Below are 23,918 nucleotides of genomic sequence, written 5' to 3' on the forward strand. Positions count from 1 at the left end.
CGGTTAAGGAATATCATCAACTAGGGATGGATCCCCGTGAACAGCATCAAGGATTAGCGTAAGCTATATAAGAAGAATAATTGTCTCTCCTGTTTCCTCTACCTCATTTCATATCTGAGAAAATTCAAGGTTAATTCAAAAATAAAATAATACCACTAAAGAACATAATTCACCCTCTCCTCTTAGGTTACTCCTCTTAGCCACTTCAGCTAACACTGTTCAACCCATTTCATCCACACCTATCAATTTTAGACCTGGGAAGATATGTTTTAAACCTTCTACAGCACGAATCAGGTATCATGCATAGGATTTGAGAGACCTCTACATCTTCCTTGTCCTTTTACAACTTACAAATGCTACCCTTAACCTCGTACACCATTCTAGTTCTCTAGATTTCTAGATATTCCTCTATCACCTTCCAGACCTTCTACAACCACCACTAACTAAAAGTTATTTTCCTAACATAAAGTCAACTAAAAACTCTACTGGATTCAAAGCTTGAGTATGTTACAATCATTCAAAGTTTTATTTGAAGCATGAATCTCTCTTATTTTTCTCTTCTTTCTCTTCTCTCGCTCTTCATAGTCTTTGAAATCCTTTTGCTGTCTTCTCACTCTTCTCCCACGCTTCACATTCTTCTCAATCTTATTTATCTCTTCTCACTCTTCCCTCATTTTTGCCATTCTTCTCAATCATATTTCCCTCTTCTCATTCTTCTCCACATTTATGGTTTTTATCGGTCTAATTTCACTCTGCTTACTCTCCTCTCGCACTTCATATGCTTCCATTTATACATAGGGCTTGTTTACTTGTTTTATATTTTTTTCTCTTAATTGGATTTTTTCCTCCGCAAAAAGATATTGATGCACCAACGAAACCTCTTACATCATATTTAATATTCATAATTTAATATTTTACTATTCCACTACATTTTACCCTTATATTAAAACAACTATTATGTACTTCAATTGAGGGAGCTAATAAAAATATGGAATCTAGTGCAGAAAATGTGTCGTGATATGACGATGGTACTGAGATACATCAACTGGTAGTTGAGGTAGTCAATGGTTGTAGCACTTTCCCTAAAGGTCCAAGTCAAAATATGACAAGGCAACTGAGAGCAAAAATCTTTGTGTACTTCACACTAGTGGACAATTTGAGGTACGTATGTGAAGCATGTCATGATATAAACTCTGTAGAAATAGTGTACATACAACAAAGTAAAGATGGGAGTGCAAATCTTTTTTGGGGACATCTATGTATTGTTTATCGCAAGCCACATGACAAACTGAAAGGCATAATGAGTTTGGTATGTTCTGTTGCAGATATATTTTCCAACTTGTCCTCTACAAATCAGTACTACACTATGTCAATCCTAAGGAGGATAATAAAATAATTCTACTGCTTATCGTCTGTAATGCACTGCCATGGTCATTGGTTGACTTAGAGGGATTTGGATGGGCATGGCAATTCAGAGCAAAGTCCGACATAAATCTGTATGGATGGCGGATAATAATGAGATTGGAAAGTTAGTGTACACTAAACTAAAGGTGACACTTGGAAATAGGTTTGGTCATTTACACCATCTGTCCCTCGCGATGGATGCTAGGAATACAAAATAAGGTTATGCCCTCGTAGGCGTAACCACCCATTGGACTGATGCAGAATGGAAGCTTCAAGAGCAGGTCCATGGCATATGACATATTGAAGATAAACATGATGGGGAGACAATGAGGGGGCTCACTACTTAAGTCCTAGAAGATTCAACCGTCATTCAAAGTTCTGATGATTTTTTTATTGTGGTATTGTGGCGGCAGCGATGGCGGTCGGAAGCTAGGGCAAAATTCTCTTAGAAGAAGAAAACTTCAATTCCAAAAGAAAATCACCTAGTAGTCCATTACATCATTGGCCTATGTATAAGCCTTGGAGGAAAGAGAACACATGAAATAACTTTAAAGTTCAAATCTAATTTTAAATGGCACTTGGATCCCGGTTCTGAAGTTGAGGTTGGTGACGTGGCATGACACGGGACATATCGTATGGTAGTGATGGCACGTCTGATGATAGTGTGTGGTCGTGTGCGCCATCAGGTATATATTTACATAGAAAATATAAATATCTAAATTTGCACTAGCATGCAGGTCTCTAAAGTTACCACCGACAATGCTGCAAGAAACATGACAATTATGCACTTTCTTCAAGTAGATTGTGACCTATGAATCTGGCACTCACAATTGATTCACATTTATCATGTTTGGCACGTCTTGAACTTCTTTTTACAATGGGCTAGAATCATCTGTGTGATTCAAATGGACACAGAGCACTATGGGTGTGACAAAATAGAGATTGAGTTGAACTGTCATATCAACATAGCGTGACCTCCCTCGAAGGGGAAGTTGCTTGAGGTCCTCAACTTGTAAAATATGACTCTCCTTTGCCTCAAAAGAAGAGAAGCTACATCTAGATATGCAAGCATCTTGCAAAGCCAAATAACAATAAAAATCAAACTAGATTGCCCAACAAGGTCGAACTTAACATACACTATGTTGTGCGCTACTGCTGTAACACAATGTGATGGTGTCGTCGAATTGGATTATACCACAGTGAGTAGACAAGTGGGATGCTGAAATCGAATGATGCAACGTTTAAAACAACCAAATGCAATCAATTACTGCCGATTAGATTGAATGACAGAGGGGTGACACAAAGGTCTACTGGTCGGGACAGGCTCCCGATGACCCGATAGATCAACATGAACACAATCGAAGCAGGGAAGCAAATCACCGCCTGTATGTGTTCACAACCGTTACCGTCAGTAAATTTACTCCAACACCAAAGAAAGAGAACCCTACTTTCAACGATGAAGCGGATAGTACCAAAATAAACTCTGGCAGTGAAATGTTGAGATTAATACTAAGCAAGTAACTAGGCTGCAAATTAAAGGGGGTTTGGGGAAGGGAAATAACCTGTACGTTAGCTCCAGCATGAAGACGGGGTGCCAGGAATTTCCGGAGGGATGAAATTTTTCAATGCGTACGCTCCAGCAAGAACACACTACGTCTGGGATATCTGAAGGGGAGAAGTCCTTCTGCACTTTCACCTGATCGGGGTCAATTGCACCAAGTCTTCACGACCTACAAGAGGCTGAATGGAATCCCGCTGGTGGGGTCGAAGGGAACCTGTTTAGATGCGAGAGACCCCTTAGGTCAACACATTCAGGCAGTCAAATTTGACCTAAATTGACTCATACAACTCGGGAGTTGTGAAAACTCCGTTCGGATGGTGGGATTTCTGACGGACGGCGGACGCAATCCAGGGACTGAGGAAGAACCCGTGACCCAAGAGAGATTAGGAGGGGTTTAACATGAGCGTAATGGGGTTTAACCGGGATCCGTGACCCAACGGATATCTGATCTTTTCTCAACCAAAAAGCTCACTCGCAAACGGCAGTATATGACCGGCGATTGAAAATCACCAAAGAATCAGAGTTGTTTCGATTGAGGGATCCAGAAATCACGTTTGACGTAAGCTTGGGGCTTTGTACGATGGCCGATTAGATGATCACAGCAATCCAAAGATCATTTGATTTGGGAAGGTCTTCGTCGACTGAAAGGATGACAAACCGAATATGAGGAAATGATGGCGGTGTTCAAGACAGATGCTGGATTCTTCTTCAGGTGACATATATTCGATCGATGATTCTGAATCTGAATATGGTCGACGGATGGTCGACGATGAGAGTGGCTGTATTAAACCAAACGTTGCCAAACGACGGTGTTGTTGTGGTCAGGACGGCGGTGCCTATCAATCTCGACCGGGATCTCCAACGGAGATCTAACTTTCGGCCACGTTCTCAGAACCGGATCTGCGACTCTGCGTACAAGATGACTAGATTTAAACTTTGAAAATGTCAAACTCAGAAAAGTCCAAGTCCCATTAGGGCAGGCCATTCCCTTAAATAGGGGTGGTTGCCCTAATGGGCTCATTAGGGGAGTAGTTTAGGGATGGCCATTCCCCTAATGGCCTAATTAAAACAAGTAACATAAGCATAAAGAAAAACAGGAAGATAACAGAGCCTCAACATGAGGCCCATAATTGTTGATAACGACGCAAGAAAAAAAGAAATAAAAGAATAGCCGGGGCCGGTCGTCAAGCTGTGTACTTGAAGGTTGGGTCCTTCGCGTCGGCTTGTGTTCCACGGCGCGGATTCTGGCGAATCTGACCTGTGTCTTCTCGATGGTCCTCCATCAGCTACCATAGATAAGTGAGTTTCTTGACCAGATGGGTTGCATGCTCATCTCTATGAGTGCAATAAATCACAACATTGAGCTTGCCGAGTGGGGTATTGACAATTGCAAGATTGCGGTAAAAGCACAATTTTCACCTCAATAAATGCAACCATGACTTATTTGAATTAACAATTAGAATGTATGTAGTAGAAAGTCGAGGTTGGATACGCGCATAAAAATGATAGTTAGAGGGAATTGAATGACAAATTAGGTTGAGAAGTTTTACTTGGCTGTGTAAGCATGAAGAGAGACTCAATCTCTTCTAACTGATTATATAATAAAGACCATAGAAATTGGAAATGACTTTTACGGAATTTTTTTTTTAAGTTCATCCAAAATTTAAAATTAAACTCAAAGTTACACCCAGTTATGCAGTGATCTTGATCATCGGTGTTGAAACTAACCTGAAGCAGTGAGTTGAGGAATCAAGTGGTCTACAATTGGTGTTTTTAGTCCTTCCCCTCCCCCCTCTTCAGTTTAAGCCTTTTTCTCACCATCACAATCCTTGCTCCCTCAAATACTCAAACCTTCATGGGGAGGTTTTTGGTCCTCATGAAGGCTTGGCCATATAGGCAGTCATTGCTGCTTATGAAATTGGCAAGATAAATAACCACAAATCTAGATTTCCTATCCCAAAAAATAATACTGTTTTTATTTTTATAGAGTATATTATACGGAGAATTGAGGCTCCTTCTGGCTGTCTGATGGCCGACAATTAGGGGGATCAGCCAGGATGGGTCCACATCATCTCTTAAAAAAGAAAAGATGATGACCAATCAGTGCACATGCTTGGTGACTATCTGATTGGTCACAACAAACCTAATGGACCGTTGCGATGGAATGTGTGTTGCAGAAAGGGAGAAGGGAAAAGACCAAGAGAAAATACTGAAATTCCCCATGTGTGTGGATGCACGTTTCTACACACACACACCGTATGCAATCCTTCCTTGCCTTTAAATTAGCCCCGAGAAGGGCAGATCACACCACGTACACTCTCTGCGTGTTGCACTTTTCTCCAAGCCCTTGTCCTGACGTCATCCAACTGCTAAGTGAGACATACCCTCTTTGTTTAAGTGATCTAGGGGACTCAGTCCGTCCAATCCAATGGTCATCATCTCTTTACCATGATTGATGGTTATTCTACCGCCACACCACTTACAAAATAGATGACAGAACGTTAACCTTTTAAGGGAAAAATTGGTGAAATATCAACGCAAAAAATACGGAAACAATGAACTACGTTGAGATCAAACAAGCATCTATATCCCGCCTGCCTCCACATGCACCACTCATGCACACATGTGCGCTAGCATAGGTGGCATCTGTGCACCACTCAGACATACTCAACACCACGTAGGCAGTCCACATGCCAGATCCGGGCCTGTATCAGCACAATGTGCATGGCGCGTGAGTGCCACATGTGCAGTTATACTTTCAAGGCACCCACATAGCACCTGCCATGGAGCATCAAAATAAATTTTTTTTTTGTAGTCCAAATAATAGCAATATTACCCTTAATAATAAAGACCAATAAAGAGAGAGAAAGAAAAAATCCTTAAGAAAAATAGACTTAAAGTTATATTTTCATCCACCTTGATGTGGCATATATCCCCGTTAGCTGCTCCACATTGGGTGAAATATTTACCCAATTTGTCTATATTCAGAGGCATTAAATAATCCATCCTGAAGCTAAAATAAGATTAACTCAAGCATTTAAACGTGGTGCCAAAGTAGAGAGCGCAGACCTGATTATTGTCCGTGCCTTGCATGCAATAACCCTTTAGCCTTCCACCCACTCCTCTTGGCTGTTACATACCACAGAACCCAAACAAAATGATTAATTCCTCTTGGTTTCACCTTTAAGAAGAACAAACTTGAAAATTGTGTAATATTAAGGCTAAATTCACAAGAAGAAACAAAAACATGAAAAAATGCAATTAATGCTGGCATGATCAAATTATATGATTAATTAGCCCAAATTTAGAGTTTAAATATCGTCGTCTTAATTCAGACTTAACAAAAGAATTGTTTTTGAAACTTTTCCATTTAAATACTCTATAATTAATACATCACAAGTAACGAGGCCGAAATTTAATTTCAAACTTTTCTCAAGGTTGGTATGGGAGGCCCTAAATTTAAAAGCAAGAAATATAATTTCTGTGATTTTTTTCTGGATTTTTAGTTAATTTAAATAAATCCCTATGATTTAAATGGAATCTGAAATACAAAGAAAAACACTAATTCTATTTTACACTACTTTTTCTAATTTTAATTAACACCAAAAACCAAAAAAAAATATTTTCCAAATTTTACGGAATTTAATTTATGCCAAAACTCACTAGAAATATTCAAAACAGGATTTAGGTATTTTAAATAACTTTTAGGTGTTAAAATCATAAAAATTGATAATATTAATTTTAGGGGTTTTCCTGATTTATTTGGATTTTTATGCGGAAAATAGTTTTTCCTAGTTGTTCCCGATTTTTGTGATTTTTTATATTGTTTAAATGCAGAAAAAAAATTTTCCTGACTTTTTTTCTAATTTTGAAATCCAGGAATGAGGAAAATACCTGTTCCAGTTATCGTCGTAGGCGGCGGGGGTGTATTAGACGTGGGGTGTGGTCGGCGGGCCTTTTGGGTTGGCCCATTGGGTTCGGTCCACTAAAAACATTTTGTGTTTTGGTTTGTCAAAGGGGTTCACAGAGCCAGTAAGACCAGTTCGACCCATTCGACCCCACCTGGACTCGACCAATTTTTAGGTAAGTCCTTAGAAAGAGCACCCCCCTGGCCGACGGGGGCATCTGTGCCACATGGGCTCAAGGGGTGCGCCAGTGCAATCACTAGCGCATGCGCACTGCCAAGCAGCGCACGCCATTGCTATTTAGGGTAGAGCATCTTAGTTCAAGAGTGCACTCTAAAGCCCAAAACAAATTAGATAGGTCATCTAGAACTGTCAGGATCTCATTTAGATTCAATCAATTAGTACATAAATCTGTTTAGCACTTATATTTAGTTTCCCAAAGGGAGAATTAAGATCAAAGAAGGGATATGATCTCTTTCCATTCATATCTCCACTTAGGTATCAATCCTTCCAAGAAGATCAAGCCCTAAACACCACAAGAATTATCATCATTCATTCAGGTGATCTGAACCTTCAGGAGAAGGTTCAGTTTACTTGATCCCCTTCTATCCTTTAGCATCCTTTATCTATTTATTCAGGATTCCATTCATTTGTATAATTTCTAACTCCTCGAAATATAAATTATATTCAGATATTGAGGATAGCTGCCTCCGTATGGATTGACACCTTTCTCATTCTATAGTTTCTTTATTTTGAAAAAACAATTCGAAATTTCTTGCAAAAGATTAAATCTCAACGACATGGTTAAACCTACATTTAATCACACAATTTTTAGGTTTATCAATAACCACCGAGGACGGGCATGACAGCCAGTAAAGGAGGGGGATGAAAACCCTTGATGAGGGAGAGGATGACCACCAAGGAAGGGGGAGATGACTGCAAAGGATAGGAAAAATGATCACTAAAGATAGAGAGTACTACCATTGATAATGGTGCTGATGACCACTAAACTTATGAACAACAACCAATGAGCAGGGGATGATGTAAAGGAATGGTCAATATTGATTGTAGGATAATTTCTGTTTAAAGTTAAAATGAAAAATTTCGCAATGTATTATTTATCCATGTAGTATAAATGTATTATAAGTAAAAAATTTCTTACACACAAAATATAAATAAAAGGTCAAATTATGATGGATCTCGAGGTTATATGACTGCTCTTGGTATTTTGATGTTCAGGCTTGGCTCCTAGAAGGATGATGCAATATCCCAAATAAGTGGAGTCAGATTTAAATTAAGATGTTGAAAATTCATTCAAATCATAATTACCTCATTCATGCTTTTGGATGAAGACACATTACTCTAATTGCTTGATGAGGTCAAGGGTTGCATCATATAGTGTAATCCGCACAACATCTTAATACTCTTTACCACTCATTTATGATGTTTTGTTTGTCACGACTCTAGCCCCAGTTAAACAGCCACCCTGCCGGTGTTTTTGCTCCTGTCACATAGATGTACGTCAATGCAGACTTTGCATGGTGTGGAAAAACTCACACACCGGTGATTACCCACCGTTTCACATGGTTTAATTATCTTAAATTTGTATATGATAGTCCTATGTTTGTTAAACTTATGCTTCATGGAGTTGCATGCATCCCGTATGAATTCCCTCTATGAGTTTGGCAACATCTACAACATGACAAATCTACCATCGTCTTTAAATGTATCCAAGAAATCATTGAGATGATACAATATATTCCTGATCACAACAAGACCAATGGTTTCAGTGTACAACTTTGAACTATTTATATAGTAAGATGTCTCAAGAGATACTGCTGATATGTTGCAAAAATCCTCCAACATAGCTGATAACGTGCAATCATAACATGATAAATGGATGGATATTTAGATACATTTTTTATGATTGTGTTACTTCATAATTTGTCAAGTAATTATTTGAATTAACCAAGTATTTACACATAAGTCATCAATTATAACATTATGGTTATTTTTCACTATCTTCCTTGAATTCTCTGTAATCATTAATTCTGATTACTATTGAGTATTTCATAGTTACAAATGTGCAGATATTTTCGTGAATGACACGACTCTTAGGGAATTGGAGAATTTTTGGGAGCTTAGTAATTCTACTAAAAGGCTTTAATGGATCAAGTGGAGTTGTGGACCTTCAAAAGAGGATTCAATATGAGGAAGATGGGCCACTACCTGACCTACCCATTGGGCTCCCAAAATCCTCAAAATAATGAAGATGAAGATCACAAGGGGAAACATTCATTCCATGGAGAAAAGGGGCAAAATGGCAAGAAAAGATAATAAAAAATGCCCAAAGGGGATTTTAGTGATTCTTTCAATTTATAAATATTCCTTTTCTCCTTCATTTCCTCCCATTCTGGATATTCTGTAGTAAGTACCTGTCCAGTAGGACAAGGCATATTTCAGAATCCAGGTTGTTCAATCTGCTTAATGTAGTTCACTGATGTTTTCATTCAATCTCGTCTCTTGTTTGTATTCAAAATGCTTTATCCTGGAATCATATAAGGATCCAAACTTAAGAGCAAATTAAAGGCTCACCAAACTTGCGTTGAGGTTTTAGGAACCTAGATTTACATTTTCCCCGTCATTCTCCATCCATTTACCCTTAGAATCCATCACTTTCTCACTCTAAATACATATGTTTTCCTACTTTTCTCTCTCTATAACTTCATCCATATCCCAAGGTTGTGCCCTCAAAATTTTATAATAAATCTCCTTCATTTACACCTTCGAATTCCATCTCAAATTTTCTCTACACTCTTTCTTTGTTTTCTTTCTCTATCTCCTCATTTCAATCTTCTCTCTCTAGATCAGTCTTGTCTCTCTCTAAAATATCTACCTATCTTGCACTATATTCCTCATCATCTCCCCTTTTCAGCCTCAAAAACATGCATTAAAAATCAATTTCACCCTTTTCAATCTCAAATTCCTCCCATTTCCGCCATTCGTGTGTGTTTGTCCATGTTTGGGTTCCGGCAAGCAAACATGAAGAAGATCTAGAAAGGAAGAAGAAACTCACCAGATTAACTCAAGAACAACACAAAAAGTTGACTCCAAAAGCTTGTTGTGTCCTTCCTGGCCAACTAGGGTTGGGGCAAGTTTGAAGTGGTATTCCCCCCTTCCCGAAACCATTTTACAAGTCTCTCTGTTACATGGAAAGAACAGGAAAGTAAAAAACTTCAATCCAAAGATTGGATCTTGAGACATTAAGGTCTCAATTTTCATCAATCATGGCCATCCAAATTCTTCATTTTCTCTCTTCTCCAGTTCTCGAGATCCATAATCTCTCTGCAAATCTATTGTTGGAAAAAGTAAGAAAATGTGGAAATAAAGTCAAGCAAAATTAGGAAACACCATAACTACTGGTAAATAAGTAGTCTTTGCCTTCTAAAATTATCTTCTTAATGAATCTAAAGTTAGACAAATTTGTAATCAGAAAAATCATGAAAATCATTATTCCAACTGAAGGAAATTTTAATCAGTTTAAAGCATGATAACATAAAAATATCAACATTTATATGCATATATTTATGATTATAGATGATATTTATACAATATGTTGCTAGTTATGAGTTATCCTCCTAATCCTCTAGGGTTGTCATCCCTGTTCTTTGGCGGTCTTTGTGCCCATCCTCAGTGGTTATCCTCCTCCTCGCTGGTCATCGTTCCGGTTCTCCACTATCATCTTCCCCACCTATCCTCGATGGTCATTGGCCCTATCCTCGATGGTCATTCTCCTCTTGATTGATGGTCATGGTACCCGTCCTTGGTGGTGATCCTCCCTAGAAATAATGTTCATTATCCCCATCTTTAGAGACCATCATCCCTGTCATCGGTGATTGCCTTCTCATCCTTATCAATTGTCATCCTATGTCCTCGTAGTTTCATCCCCATACTTGTGTTCATCAGTCCATACTGAATGGTTGTCGTTCCTATCCTCAGAGTTTGTTGTCCCCCTCCTTAGCGATGGTCATCCCATCACATCCTTGATAGTTTTCGTCTGGTCCTTTGTTGTTGTCTTCCCCGTCTTTGGTGGTTGTCATCCCATCCTTGATGTTCATGGTTGACTGCCAACGGCAATCATCATTCTCATTCTTGGTGGTCATTATCCTAGTCCTCAATATTCAGTGGCCTCTGCCTTTGGCGGTTGCCTTCCTTGTCATCATTCAGTGTCCCTATTGTTGGAAATTGTCATCCCTAGCCTTGGCTGTTCTGGTTTCCATCCCTGCCCTCAATAATGGTCATCCCCATCCTTGGTAGTTAGGGTTCCCAACATTGATGGTTGTTACTCCCATCTATAAATACTTTTTTCTATTTTTAATATACATGTATTTACATTTTTGTCATCAATAACCATTGTCAGTCATCATTTCCCGCATCATTCATCAATCATGTTTGACAAATGCCTAATGATGGACGAGTGAGTACATATTATTTAGTCATCCATCTATTACTCTAGACAGTGAGGGATGATAATTTTCGGAGAGGTGGATGACAAAAAACCTAATGGTATTATAGAAAGGATGCATGCAATTTTTAATTTAAAAAGTGGAAAAAAGTTTCCTGATCGCTATGACCCAATAGTAGAAGAGATAAAATAATATGTAATATCTGAATAGGTTAACACAAAACCTTTTGTTTATCCTATTGCCTTAAAAGCAACCAAAGAAAGGACAAAAAATAAATCACCTACTAGAGATTGTTTAAGAAGCTATGACTGATATTCCTTTATTTGACATGATTCAAAATATTCCTTATTATTTAAAAGTTTTTAGCAGATGTGTACACATTCCATTAAACAAGAAAGTGTTGATTACTTCTCGATTATCACTTTAATTACTTTAATGAGATGCCTAGATATTTTGAAATATGTGGAATGATTTTTAGTAGGTCTCTTACAAATTCTAAGATTATCATAAATATATGGCTTAAGGCTCATGATGATAGATTTATATTTGGATATGTGCAGCATGTTTGATTAGAATTGCAACTAGCTGATGGAGCTACAAGGGACCCCTTTGAAAAATTAAAGTACGTGATAGTTAAAGAGTTTTTATTTTCCTAGTTAATGTTGTCGAACATCGTCAGTGAAGTCGTCCGACCGACGAATAAACCCCTAAGGGAATGTAACTATGTAATGATGTGTCCTATGAGAAAAACGTGCAGGCCCCGACTCATGGGGAATTTGTCAAACTCCGAGCTCCAGGTCGGGCAACCAATGACGGTGATGGTGACCTTCTGAATCTCGTCAGAGCGATGACAGTGACCACGGTGCCGAACAGAATAAATCCATTGGGGCTCGTATGTAATAGACGGGCTCAACCCGTACTAGTAAATACACTCAACTCGTAGTTTTCTCAATAATCTCTCACCTATCTCTAACCCGAGCACAATGGAGTGCAGTCGACAATATACTGTAAGAAGTAATATAACAGGCAAGCAAGAGGATGGCGTACCTCATCAGCGGTGTCGCTCGTCGTTAGTGTCTTCGTCAGCGCCTGCTAGTATAGGCAAGTATGTGGAGGATTTCTGGAGGTGGATACGGCGTAACTCGTCCGACGGTGGAGGTGCAGACAGCCTTGTGATGCTGGATTACAAGGACAATGCGGTAGGGAGCAAATGACAGGATGATTTCGCATGCGATCAGGTCGCAAGCTAGACTGGCACGCAGGATCAGCAACAATTGGTTGCACAACACAAGGTGAGCATGCGACGGTAGTGGCGTCAAGAGTGTCAAAGCAACATCGCTTCTAGAAGCCTCTACTATACAATCTTGAGCTCCGCAATCTGACTCAGAAATCAGAACGTATCTGTCTTCTCATATTTCCCAGGAACCATATCGGGCTGCAAAAGTGAAGCATCAAGCAAATCCGCCTCGAGACTCTGCACTACCATCAAATGTACAAGCCAGATTATCTTGGAATATTGGAAAGTCGCCAGCCGTACCTCAACTGCTAGAAACACCTGCCATTATTACCGTTGCAATGGCAGGTGACTAGGCATAGTCATGATGACTTAGTGTCTGCCCATACCGTATTTACAAACAGCCAAGGGACTACCCCTTCTTCCTTCTCTCCTATACATAGGCCCTTATGAACTCATGGGGTTTCATGGGATTCTCCTCTAGTCCCTTTCTCTTATACTTTCTCTAATCTGATCTCCTCTCTAAACGCTACTTCTCTTTCCATTTGTGTCCTCAATCTCTCTCAGAGAGATGCGAAAAGGCAGCTCGCGTTGGCAGCAATGCGTGAAGCCCAGCTCGGGGAACAACCGGGAGAGCACGGGCATTACGCCGGTCAGCGACAACAGTAAGTTCGACCATGTAGATGGGATTCCAGTTTAGGGTAGCTTTGTTCTGAGCAGCGGAGGGCGTGTCCCGAAGGTGAAATCCGCACACCAGTGTGGCCAGATGTGACGCATGAGCTATGTGCATGGGTCAACGGATCGCGCTAGTTTGACGCCTGCATGCATTCTACATGGTGGCGAGCATTCTGCATTACCGTGGACTTGTCAGGCACCAACGGTGGGGCAATATGGTGTACTAGCGGGTCAGCGTGACACTCGTGGTCCATGGTCTGCGGTGCAAGGGGCGGGGAACGTCGGTCGTTCCGTGAGCTGTCAACCCACGCTGGGGTGCGAAAGACCGTCGGTCGAAGCCACAGACAGTCCCATGTCATTGGGGTGACCATAGGACCTGATAGAATTCGGTGTCTCTGACTGAATGACGAAGAGGGAAGTAGATGAAGATGGATGGGAAACTAGAATAACATGAAATATAAGAGAATGAGACAAACGGCTTGTGTGTTCATGATACAACGGCAGTCCTTTATAGACTCTCTAGATGAACGTTCGGTGTTTCCTTTATTAATGACATTTAACTCGTTGGCGGCATCCACGACGTGTCTCCGTGATCTTGAGAGATCTTCTGGCAGTGTGCATGGCTCGAGGTGGCGGCGGTAGACCGTGTTGACTTCACCTGAGCCTTTCTAGAAGCTTCCGCTGACATCGTCAGCTCCAGCTGTCTGGTGAGTGTGTCGTCGTCCTTAACAGGACCCACATAGACCGGTCCGTGATGATGTGGGGTGTTTCGCCTTTCCCTACTCGGTGCACCAGGCCGCCCAAGGACGGCGAGGGAGATGCCAACTTCTCACGACTCGACAGGGACTCGGAGTCAATGAGTCGAACTCGAATCGAGTGCGATAGTGTTGAGCAGGGTCCACCGCTGAACCTCTTGTTGTCTCCCCTTCCGTTTGTCCTCTTCCTCCTCTCTCTAGTGAGATCAAAAGATAAACCAACAACAATACTGAAGATACTCTTGGTCTGCCGACCTAGGGCGCCTCTTCTTCCGTTATATATGGGAATCAAGCTGGGCCCTAGGGAGGTCCATTAAGGGGGTGGGGGGGTCCATATACATAGGACCCCCCTTTATAAAATCAAAGACAATACATGAGAAGTCAAAAAGGTAAACGAGACACTAAACAGGCGATGACACGACAAACAAAACGACGCATGACGCACAAACATGGCTTGACGATTCTGGACGACGCGATGACACGACATGCGATGATACGAACACAACAGGATGAACACAAAAGCAAGATAAAACAAAGAAATAAGTGATCACGAACATGCTCTTGCCCGAGGTATTTCAACCCGAGCGTCGTCACTGCCGCCTTGGCATGCCGGTTGGGCTGAACGTGAAAGAGGCGGGTGTGCGGGGGTTGATGACGGTGATGACATCTCTGAAGACGTCTCTGGGGACTCCGACTGATGCACTCCATCAGGAAAGAAATAAAGATAGAGATAGTGATAGTTATATAGATATAGATAGAGATGGAGATATAGATATCACCAACAAAAAACCACTTTTACTTGATTTTTGCTACATGTTATTCTAAAATAATGCCTTGTATATTTTTAAAATATTTCTGGAATAATTATTCAAGAAGTAATCTCCATGTCTATTTCTTGGTAGAAGCAGTTAATAATGCACATAACATGCCAAACTATGTGCAATGAAACATTTGGTAAATTTTTAAAGGAATTAGACTACAATCAATAAATTTCTTAATGTTTCATACAATGATAAAAAGAAAATATTAAGAAATTGAAGGAAAATTTCCTAATATTTGATACTTCCAAATTTAAGATGTGGATAGTACGTCTTATTTAATGGAAGAGAATATTGTGATCAGTTGGAATAAAAAGGGCGATGGTATGTTCCTTGGATTATCTGATAAGTCAAGAGCATAAAATGTGTGTGATTAACAATGTTACTTATTTAAGAATTTATACATATCAAATTTAGACAAAAATATTAAGATAAAACTATTAGATACAACTGTGACCCTCAATATCTCAGTCTCATCAACTGATTCACATACAACAGAAGAATTACGAAGTGGAAATAATTAAATTCAAGACCAATAACCAAAATATAATGTAGGTGCTATTGATGTAGGACGTCGTCGAAGACATCGTCCGATGGTTAAATCACCAAGTGAATGTAACTACGTGATGCGAAATGCCCTAGATAAAATGTACGTGTAGGACCGACGAGCGGGGATTCACCAAGCTTTGAGCACCGAGGCGGTAGCCGATGACGATGACAGTGACCTTCTGACCCTCGTCGGAAAGACGACGCCGACTACGGCGCAGAACGGAATGATTCCGTAGGGGCTCGCACCTAACGGACGGGCTCGGTCCGTACCTAGGAGACGTTCAACTCGTAGTTTTCTCAAAAACCTCTCACCTAAAACTAATCCGAGCGCGGTGGAGTGCAGTCGAAGATATACTGAAAAAGATAATGTAACGAGCGAGCAAGGAGCCACATACCTCAGCGGTTGCTGTGTTCGTCGTCGGTACACGATGGTGCGAGCAAGTAGGCAGAAGCGTGCTTGTAACGAACACGGTTTGGGCTCGGCTATCGGCGATATTGCAGCTTAAGAGTGGGGTACCGAAGAGCAGTGGCGTGATGGAGAGATCGTAACCGGCCTCAGCAAGGTGGTGTTAGCGATCGTCGAGGTTGGTGGACAACCCTAGGATGGGTCAACACGAGCAAATTTTGGCGGTGGACCCGAACAATATCAGGTGGATCGGCGGTTGATGCGGATTTGGTGCAGCGGACGGTGGATGGTGCGGTGGTGCATCGAGCGCTACGGCTCAAGGAGGCGCGTGACCGACCGCGCGGCGTGCAGTTCACTGGCAAGGTTCTGAGCGCAGCAATAATTGGCGGACGGCACCGACGCGAACAACGATTATCGCACGTGGATCAAGGGGTTTCGTGCACGAAAGGTGCAACTTCTAGCCAAGCAGCGCTGTTCCCAGATACTGAACCAGGCTCGTCGGCTGAGTTCGTTAGCCGCGTCGTGAATAGCACCCTCGTCCAGTCAGGCTTCAGACGATTGACGGTGCTCCCTGGAGTTCCTCTCACGCGGATGCAAATCTCTCGACTGCGCGAACGGAGCGTTGACTGGGGTGATTATCCACGTGGCGTTCAGATTCAAGCGACACATGGAACACCTTTGTGAACGACTATGAGAAAACCGGAGAGTCGCACTGGGAGGGCGATGTTGATAGAGGGTGGGCGTGATGATCGACACTCTCGAATGCCAACTTCCAACCGTGCAAAGCTGTGGCGTTGCGCCGGATACAAGTTCTCTCGTGGCGTTTGGAATCAAGCAAGCCAAGAGATCCGTGCACGGCAGGGATAGGAAAATTGATGGCGGTAGTGGAGTAACGTTCTGGGTCGGCAATGTTCTGACAGAAGCCACTCCGTCTCTTCCTCGTTACCTTCCCTGCCCTTCCTCCTTCTTCCTCCTCTCCTCTCCTTTCTCCCTTCTCCTCCCTCTCTTGGGATGAGATCTGGGCAATGGTAATTGTCAACAAGATGAAACTTCCAGATCTGAAACTAGAACGTGGGGCCATCATGGTCTTATATAGGCCATGATGGGCCCCTTTACAGAGGGTCCAAGAAGGGGAGTCCAATAAGGACAAAAACATAACGACAAAAAAACAAACGATGCGCCTGTGTACGTGCTCTACCTGGGGTATTTAAACCGGGGTGTCTTCACGGACGCTTTGGCATGCCGGTCGGACTGGATTTGGACCGGTGGCAATGCTGGTGATGGCGATGACGTCGGCGATGGCTCTGCAGATGAAATGTCGGCGTCGTCTGGATGCGCACCATCAGCTATATTGGTGAAATACACCTATCGTTATATACTCAACATATGATATAAGAACTGGAAATTTTTAAATATAGTTATACCATATAAATGTCATTTCTTAATGCTTTACTCAACAAAAAATTATTTAATTAATTCTATGACTAATTCAAAAATACTATCAATAGCCGTTGAAATATTTTCTCATGGAAGCTAATGTCAAAAATGTTTGCAGAATAACCAAAATATGTGGAAGAATTAGAAGATAATACCAAATGATATGTTAGCCAGTTTAAACCTTGATAATATAAGATATGATCATTTTGGTGCCTTGGTTCGTCCATGGAAAACACGTTTCCATGGATGCATAAGCGTGTTGATGGGTTCATAATCGATCTTTAAAATTAGACATTGAATGTACCTTTTGGGGAACTTGTTCCACCGTTAACTTTGTCGCCTCCAAATAGTGTTGAATCCATTCACGCGTTCGGCCTCTAGAAGTATCCATGTGATCACTCGGCGTTTGAATCTCTCCGTCTTCTTCTTCTTCAACTCTTCTTGAAAATCTAGAAGATCTTCTCACCATGACGACACTCTCCTTGGATTAGTGGAGAAGAAAGTGGAGAAAGGAGAGGCTCTCAAATCTAGCTGGCTTGGGTACTTGAAATGGGAGCCCTTTCTCTCTTTATATTTAACTTAATATTTTTTTCTCAAAATTCCTAAAATAAAAATTTATCCACCGATGCCCTTATGACCTTATGTGCGTGGCCCTCTAAGCCCATATATATTCTAGTTCATAATTTTAGTGGCCCAATAACAATTATTTGCCAACTTTATTATTTAATCATATCAACTTATGTATTCATTAACTAAGGATCGATTTAACCCAATCGGTAGGTTAAGTTTCCAGTCGGTGGGGTGCCATGCTACACCTCGTGTTCTACAATATACATATTAGTGTTGAACTCTCTCATGTAACCTTTATCATCATCAGATACCGTATATGTATAATTCATCATCCACACGAGCCTCTCGAACGACTTAGGGTATGGTTTATTATCAAACCCTAATCTGTCAATTGATTATTATTGATGTGTAATAGGGATCATTGGATATTTCATTTCTCAATATCCTCACTACCCTAGCCAGGGATTTTCTACATTGTCTTCCTTGAGTTGATCTCCTCTTATACCAAGGGCGGATGATCCTGTCTTGACCACTCACTCATCTCCATGAGCTTGACACTACATCCAAGCTTTGACTTGTTTGAATCCCATGATTAGAGGCTCATAAGTTGTAGTCAAAATGTAGTCGTCTATTTACAAGATGTTCTTGGTGTCTCATATCAGTGTATCACTTATATAACCATGGCATGAATCAACCTGATTGACATATAGGTATAATACCATTCAGGGATTCGTACGAATCAATTTCGTGAACTCTTTCTCCAAATAGCACCTACTATCTATCTTTTGTGTCGCCACACTAATAGGCACATGATCAGCTATACTTATCATATAAGTAGGATCAACTAGTGCTATTCTCCAAATAGCACCTACTATCTATCTTCTATGTCGCCACACTAATAGGCACATGATCAGCTATACTTATCATATAAGTAGGATCAACTAGTGCTATTCTGTCTGAATAATTCGATGTCTATTTTGATGATCCATCAAATAGGAATATTTGGAATACGTGTTTAAAGACTGGTGATCACTATATTATGATCTTATCATAATTTACCAAGTCATTGGAAGTATTCATGGACTTCATTATAAATATCACAGAATAATAATGAACATAAATATTTTTTAAAACGAACTTAAATAAACATGGTGGTGTGATTGGCCTCACATCCCCATAATATTCATCAAGGATGAGCGTCATCATAACCCATCATGTATCCCACATTTATGGCACGTTGAAATATACATATAACCAATGATGCCTGAAGTTAAGTTGTTGTCTTATATAAACTTATATATTTATAACCAATCGAATTAAGTTAGAATCAATTTCACATCATTCAAGACACACAAAGAGATAGAGAGGTGGGGAGAAAAAATCATGGAAATTTGGAGGCAGTGGAGTGAGTATATGGATATGTATAGAGATCCAGAAAAATATATCTATAGAGAGTTGTCGCACAGTTAAATTCTGAGTTAGGAACAATACTAGAATTTGGCACGTGCTGGCCCAAGTGCTTAGAGCAAAACATTAATAAGCCTTGATCTCTTGAAGTGGAAGCCTTCGCAATAGCTTAAGTACGCATAAAAGGGGTTAGAGGAGAGGGTGAGGACACAACCTCATCGGGGAATGGGATCATTACATGGGGGAAGAGGAGAGAAGCTACTGAAGTAAAAAAATGAGGGGCAATGTACCATGGTAGTGTTGCTCTTGCGCCTTAAGGCTCACCACTTCATGCGCACCCGGCCGCCCCACAGCTATAGTGTGGCCATGGGCGGGGCGCTGCGCTCGTAGGCCTGGTGCAAGCAACCTGCTCATCCCAGTCTTGATGCTCTACGCGCTGCCAGAACCCGCGCTGACAAAAATCGTGAGTCCAACACACGGACATGCCCCCATAGTTAGCAAGCATGACTATGTGCACGAATGTAAGATACTTTGGGGCCTTACAAGAACAGATGGATATTAAAAGCTAGAGAAATCAATAGAGGGTATAGAGAGCTAGAGAGTTAGACAGAGTAAGGGAGTAGACAAATAGTGAGAGCAAGAATAATCATGAAACCATTAAAAATAGATAGAGAGTATGAGAAATCAAGATAGAGTGGATAGAAGAGATCAAAAGATAGAAGATTCAAAGAAGATGGATATTACGAGGCCATCAAGCTAATCATACAACTACATTTTACTTAAGTTCATCACAAGAAATATTTATTCGATATTATTCTAGTGTGATGTTTATAACAAATGCCTCAATATGTACAATGACCTAGTGAATTAGGATGAGATCATAATAAATTGATCACCAGTCTTTAAACATGGATTCTGAATATTGAACATGTAGTCTAGAAAGAGATCAAATTATTTGGATATAATAACACTATATCATCGTAATTTTATGATGACTTATCTTGTGGCCATTAGCGCGGGGACAATAAAAATAGGTGATGGGTGATCTTTAGAAAGAGAGTTACTAAATTGATCCATTTGAATCTCTACATGGCATTATACCTAAACGCCATTCAGGTTGATGAATGTCATGGTTGAATATGAGATCTACTGACCTAAGATACTAGTGACATCTCATGAGTGAATGATCATGTTCAAATGACATCTTACGGGTGTTAAATCATGGGACTCATATAAATCTTTGCTTAGATATAGTTAGAAGTCCACAGAGATGATTGAGAGGTCAAGATGAGTTGTCTGGCCTTGATATTAGAGGAGATTGACTCAACAAAATAGTTAAATCTATCGTTACAATAGTGAGGATATTATGGAATGCCTTCTCTAATGATCCCTCTTATGCATCACTAGTAATGTAATGACAGATTAGGGTTTGAACATTAACCTTATCATAAGTAATTTGGTAGTCTCACATGGCCAAAACATTATACATATGTGGTAACTGATGATGGCACAAGTTTCAACACTATATATCTTCCAAAGCATGAGGTGTAGCTTGGTACTCTGTAGGACTGGAAAGTTAACCTATCAATTAGGTTGAATTGATGTTGACTAGTTAATCCATACATTGATACAGTTAATTAATAAGTTTGGATGCACACTATTATTTGACTGTTAATGTTCTGAACTAGAATGATACATGAGCCCAGAGGGTCATACGAAGTAGATTGAAAAGGTCGTCATGGATATAACTCATTCAAGGGAATTTTGAGAAGGAATTTAAGTATAAATGAGGGGTTGATAACATGATAAATGCATGGATATTTATATTCATTTTAGATAATTATGGTATTATTAATTCATAATTTATCATATTATTCTTTGAATTAACTAAATATTTATGCATATGCTATAAATTATAATTTTTTCACATTATGGTTATATTGTTCTGAACTCTATGAAGTCTTTGAACTCAATAAATTTTAGAACTGATGAGTATTCTACAGCTTGACATGTGCAGAAATTTAAAGGATTGAGAAAATGGTAATTCTTTAAGAGATGATGAATTTCTTAGAGTTAAGTGATTCTTAAAAAGGGCTTGAAAGGAGCAAAGGGTGTTGCGGGCCTTCAAAAGAGAGGTTTGAGGGAGATGGGCCAAACCCTGTCATGCCCATTAGACTCTCAAAATCCCTAAAAAATAATGAATATAAAGATTACAAAGGGTAGCTCTAAACCAATGGAGAAAAAGAGGCAAAAGGGCAAGAAAATAGAATAGAAAATGCACAAGGGGTACTTTATTAATATTTTCAGTGTATAAATACAATTTTCTCCCTCATTTACCCTCATTCTGGATGTGCTCTAGCAAGTGGCTGGCCAGCATGATAAGGTACATTTCAGAATGGAGGTTGTTCAACCTGCCTAATGTAAGTGTATTGAAGTTTTCTCTTAATCTTATCTCTTGTTTGCATTAAAAAAACGATCCTGCCAAAATATAAGGATCCTGACTTGAGAGGAAGTTTTGAGGGCTCAGTAAACTTGCATTGAGGTTTTTGGAACCTAGAATTACATTTTCTCCATCATTATCCATCTATTTACCCTTAAAATCCATATTTTTCGCACTCGTTTCCCTACTTTTTCTATCTTGAATCGATTATTTATCTCTCTATAAATTCTTCCATATCCCTAGTTCATCTCCTAAAAATTTCATAGAAATATCCTTGATTTACACCTTTGAGTTCAATCTGAAACTCTCTAAATCATTTCTTCATTTTCTCTCTCTATCTCCTCATTTAGACCATTTTTCGCTATAAACCCATTTATTGTTCTCTCTAAAATCTCTCCATATTTATCTCTAGATCCTCAATCATTTTCTATTTCAAACTCCAAAAAAATTTGCCTAAAAATCAAATTTTAGCACTTGAAAAAGTCAATTTTTGCCTCCTACTGTTGCCGTCATGCGTTGCCATGCGGCAGGTGTTAGAGATGGTCGTGCGGTGCGGTGCAAAAATTCGCACCGAGTGTGCGAATTTTAGCACGCACAAAATGCCCTGCGCGGTGTGTGGTGCGGTTTTGTGCGGGAAAGCGCACCGCACATCGCACTAAATTCGCTCATTTATAAGGATTTCAAAAAAAAAAATTTTAATGCTATTTGGAAAATAAATTAACTATGTTTAATTCTTAATATAAGAGGTATAATTGCTATGTTTAATTATTAATATAATTAATAATTAAAAATAATATGACGCCCAGGGCGGCCCACGGCAGCGCCGCCGCGTCGCCCAGACAGCGTCGCCGGAGAAGACAGTGCCGGCGAAGGCGGCGAACGCGGTGGGGGGGTGGGGGGCCGCGATGGAGGAGGGTGGAGAGAAGGCTGGGGGTGTGGGGTTTGGTGGTGGTGTGGGGCGCGGCCAGGGGTGGAGGGCGGAGAGAGAGCGGAGGTCGGCCGGGGGAGGGGGGCGGGCTGCGGGAAGGGCCGTAGCCGGAGGGGGCGCGGCTGGGGAGAGGGCGGCGGCGCGGGGGTGGGGGGGAGGGGGGACGGCCGGAGGGGGAGAGGGGGGCGGCGCAGGGGTGGGGGGGGGGGAGAGGGGGGCGGGGACGGGGACGACCGGAGCGGGCGAGAGGGGGAAGCCGGAGGGGGAGGCAGGGTGGCGGCAGGAGGTGTCGCGGGCTAGAGGGGGAAGCCGACGGCGGGGTGGAGCGCGGCCTGGGGGGACAGCGGGGACGACCGGAGGAAGCACGAGAAGAAGGGGGTGGGGGGGGCAGAGGGGACGACCGGAGGGGCCGACAGGGGAGGGGAGGAGGGGGGGGCAGGGGGGGGGGTGAGGGGGGCGGCGCCACGGGGCAGGGGAGGGGAGGGCACGACGCGGGGGGGCGCGGGGGCAGAATTCGCACATCGTCCGATTTTTGCACGAGTGCGATCCGCTCGCACGGTTTGGCGCATGTCTAGCAGGTGTGCAGTATTGTTAGTTAAGACTGAATAAAAAAATGACATAAAACCCCTAAAATTTGGACTTATCAGGGAGGGACACCCATTTTATGCACCAGGCAGAGTTAGGCACCCCCTTTCTTCCTCATAATTTCTCCTTTAACCAAAACGGGAGCCTTAATGATGAGACAATTAAGACACTCTTCAAGAAAATTTGGATATGAAGTGATGATCCAATAGACGCTTGACCACATGGATATTTATAGAGGACGGACTCATGAGTGGCTTGGAGCGGCTTGAAAGCACTTTCCTATGGAATTAAGTCAAGGGTAGAGCATGTTCCCAAGAAGATACCAAAAGTTTGATTAGCTTTAGAGATCAATTGAGATTGATTTCAGCTTCTGCACCTTGAAAAAATATTTTCCAAGCCTTCGCTCCATGGCCTAGAGCCCATCAAAAGATAGAGAGCGAGAGAAATCAATAGATATCAAGATAGTTTATAGAGAGCTAGAGAGATCAAGATAGTATATACAGATAGAGACCTAGAGAGATCAAGACAGAAAAAATACAAAAGATAGAGTGCTAGAGAAAGAGAGATCATGGAAGATTAGAGAGTAAAAAGATATACAAGACAGATGAACCAAGATATAGTATAAATTAGGGTATATATAGAGGCCAGAGATCAAGAGACGGTAACGAGAGTAATAAACTAGAGGGAGAGCGATACTAGAGAGAGAGTATAGAGCGAGATAGACAGAGTAGAGAGATAAAATAAAGAGATTGAAAGAGAGGAGAGATCGCAACAAGGA

This window comes from Wolffia australiana, chromosome 13 (genome assembly GCF_029677425.1).
Source record: "Wolffia australiana isolate 7733 chromosome 13, ASM2967742v1".
Taxonomy (NCBI): domain Eukaryota; kingdom Viridiplantae; phylum Streptophyta; class Magnoliopsida; order Alismatales; family Araceae; genus Wolffia; species Wolffia australiana.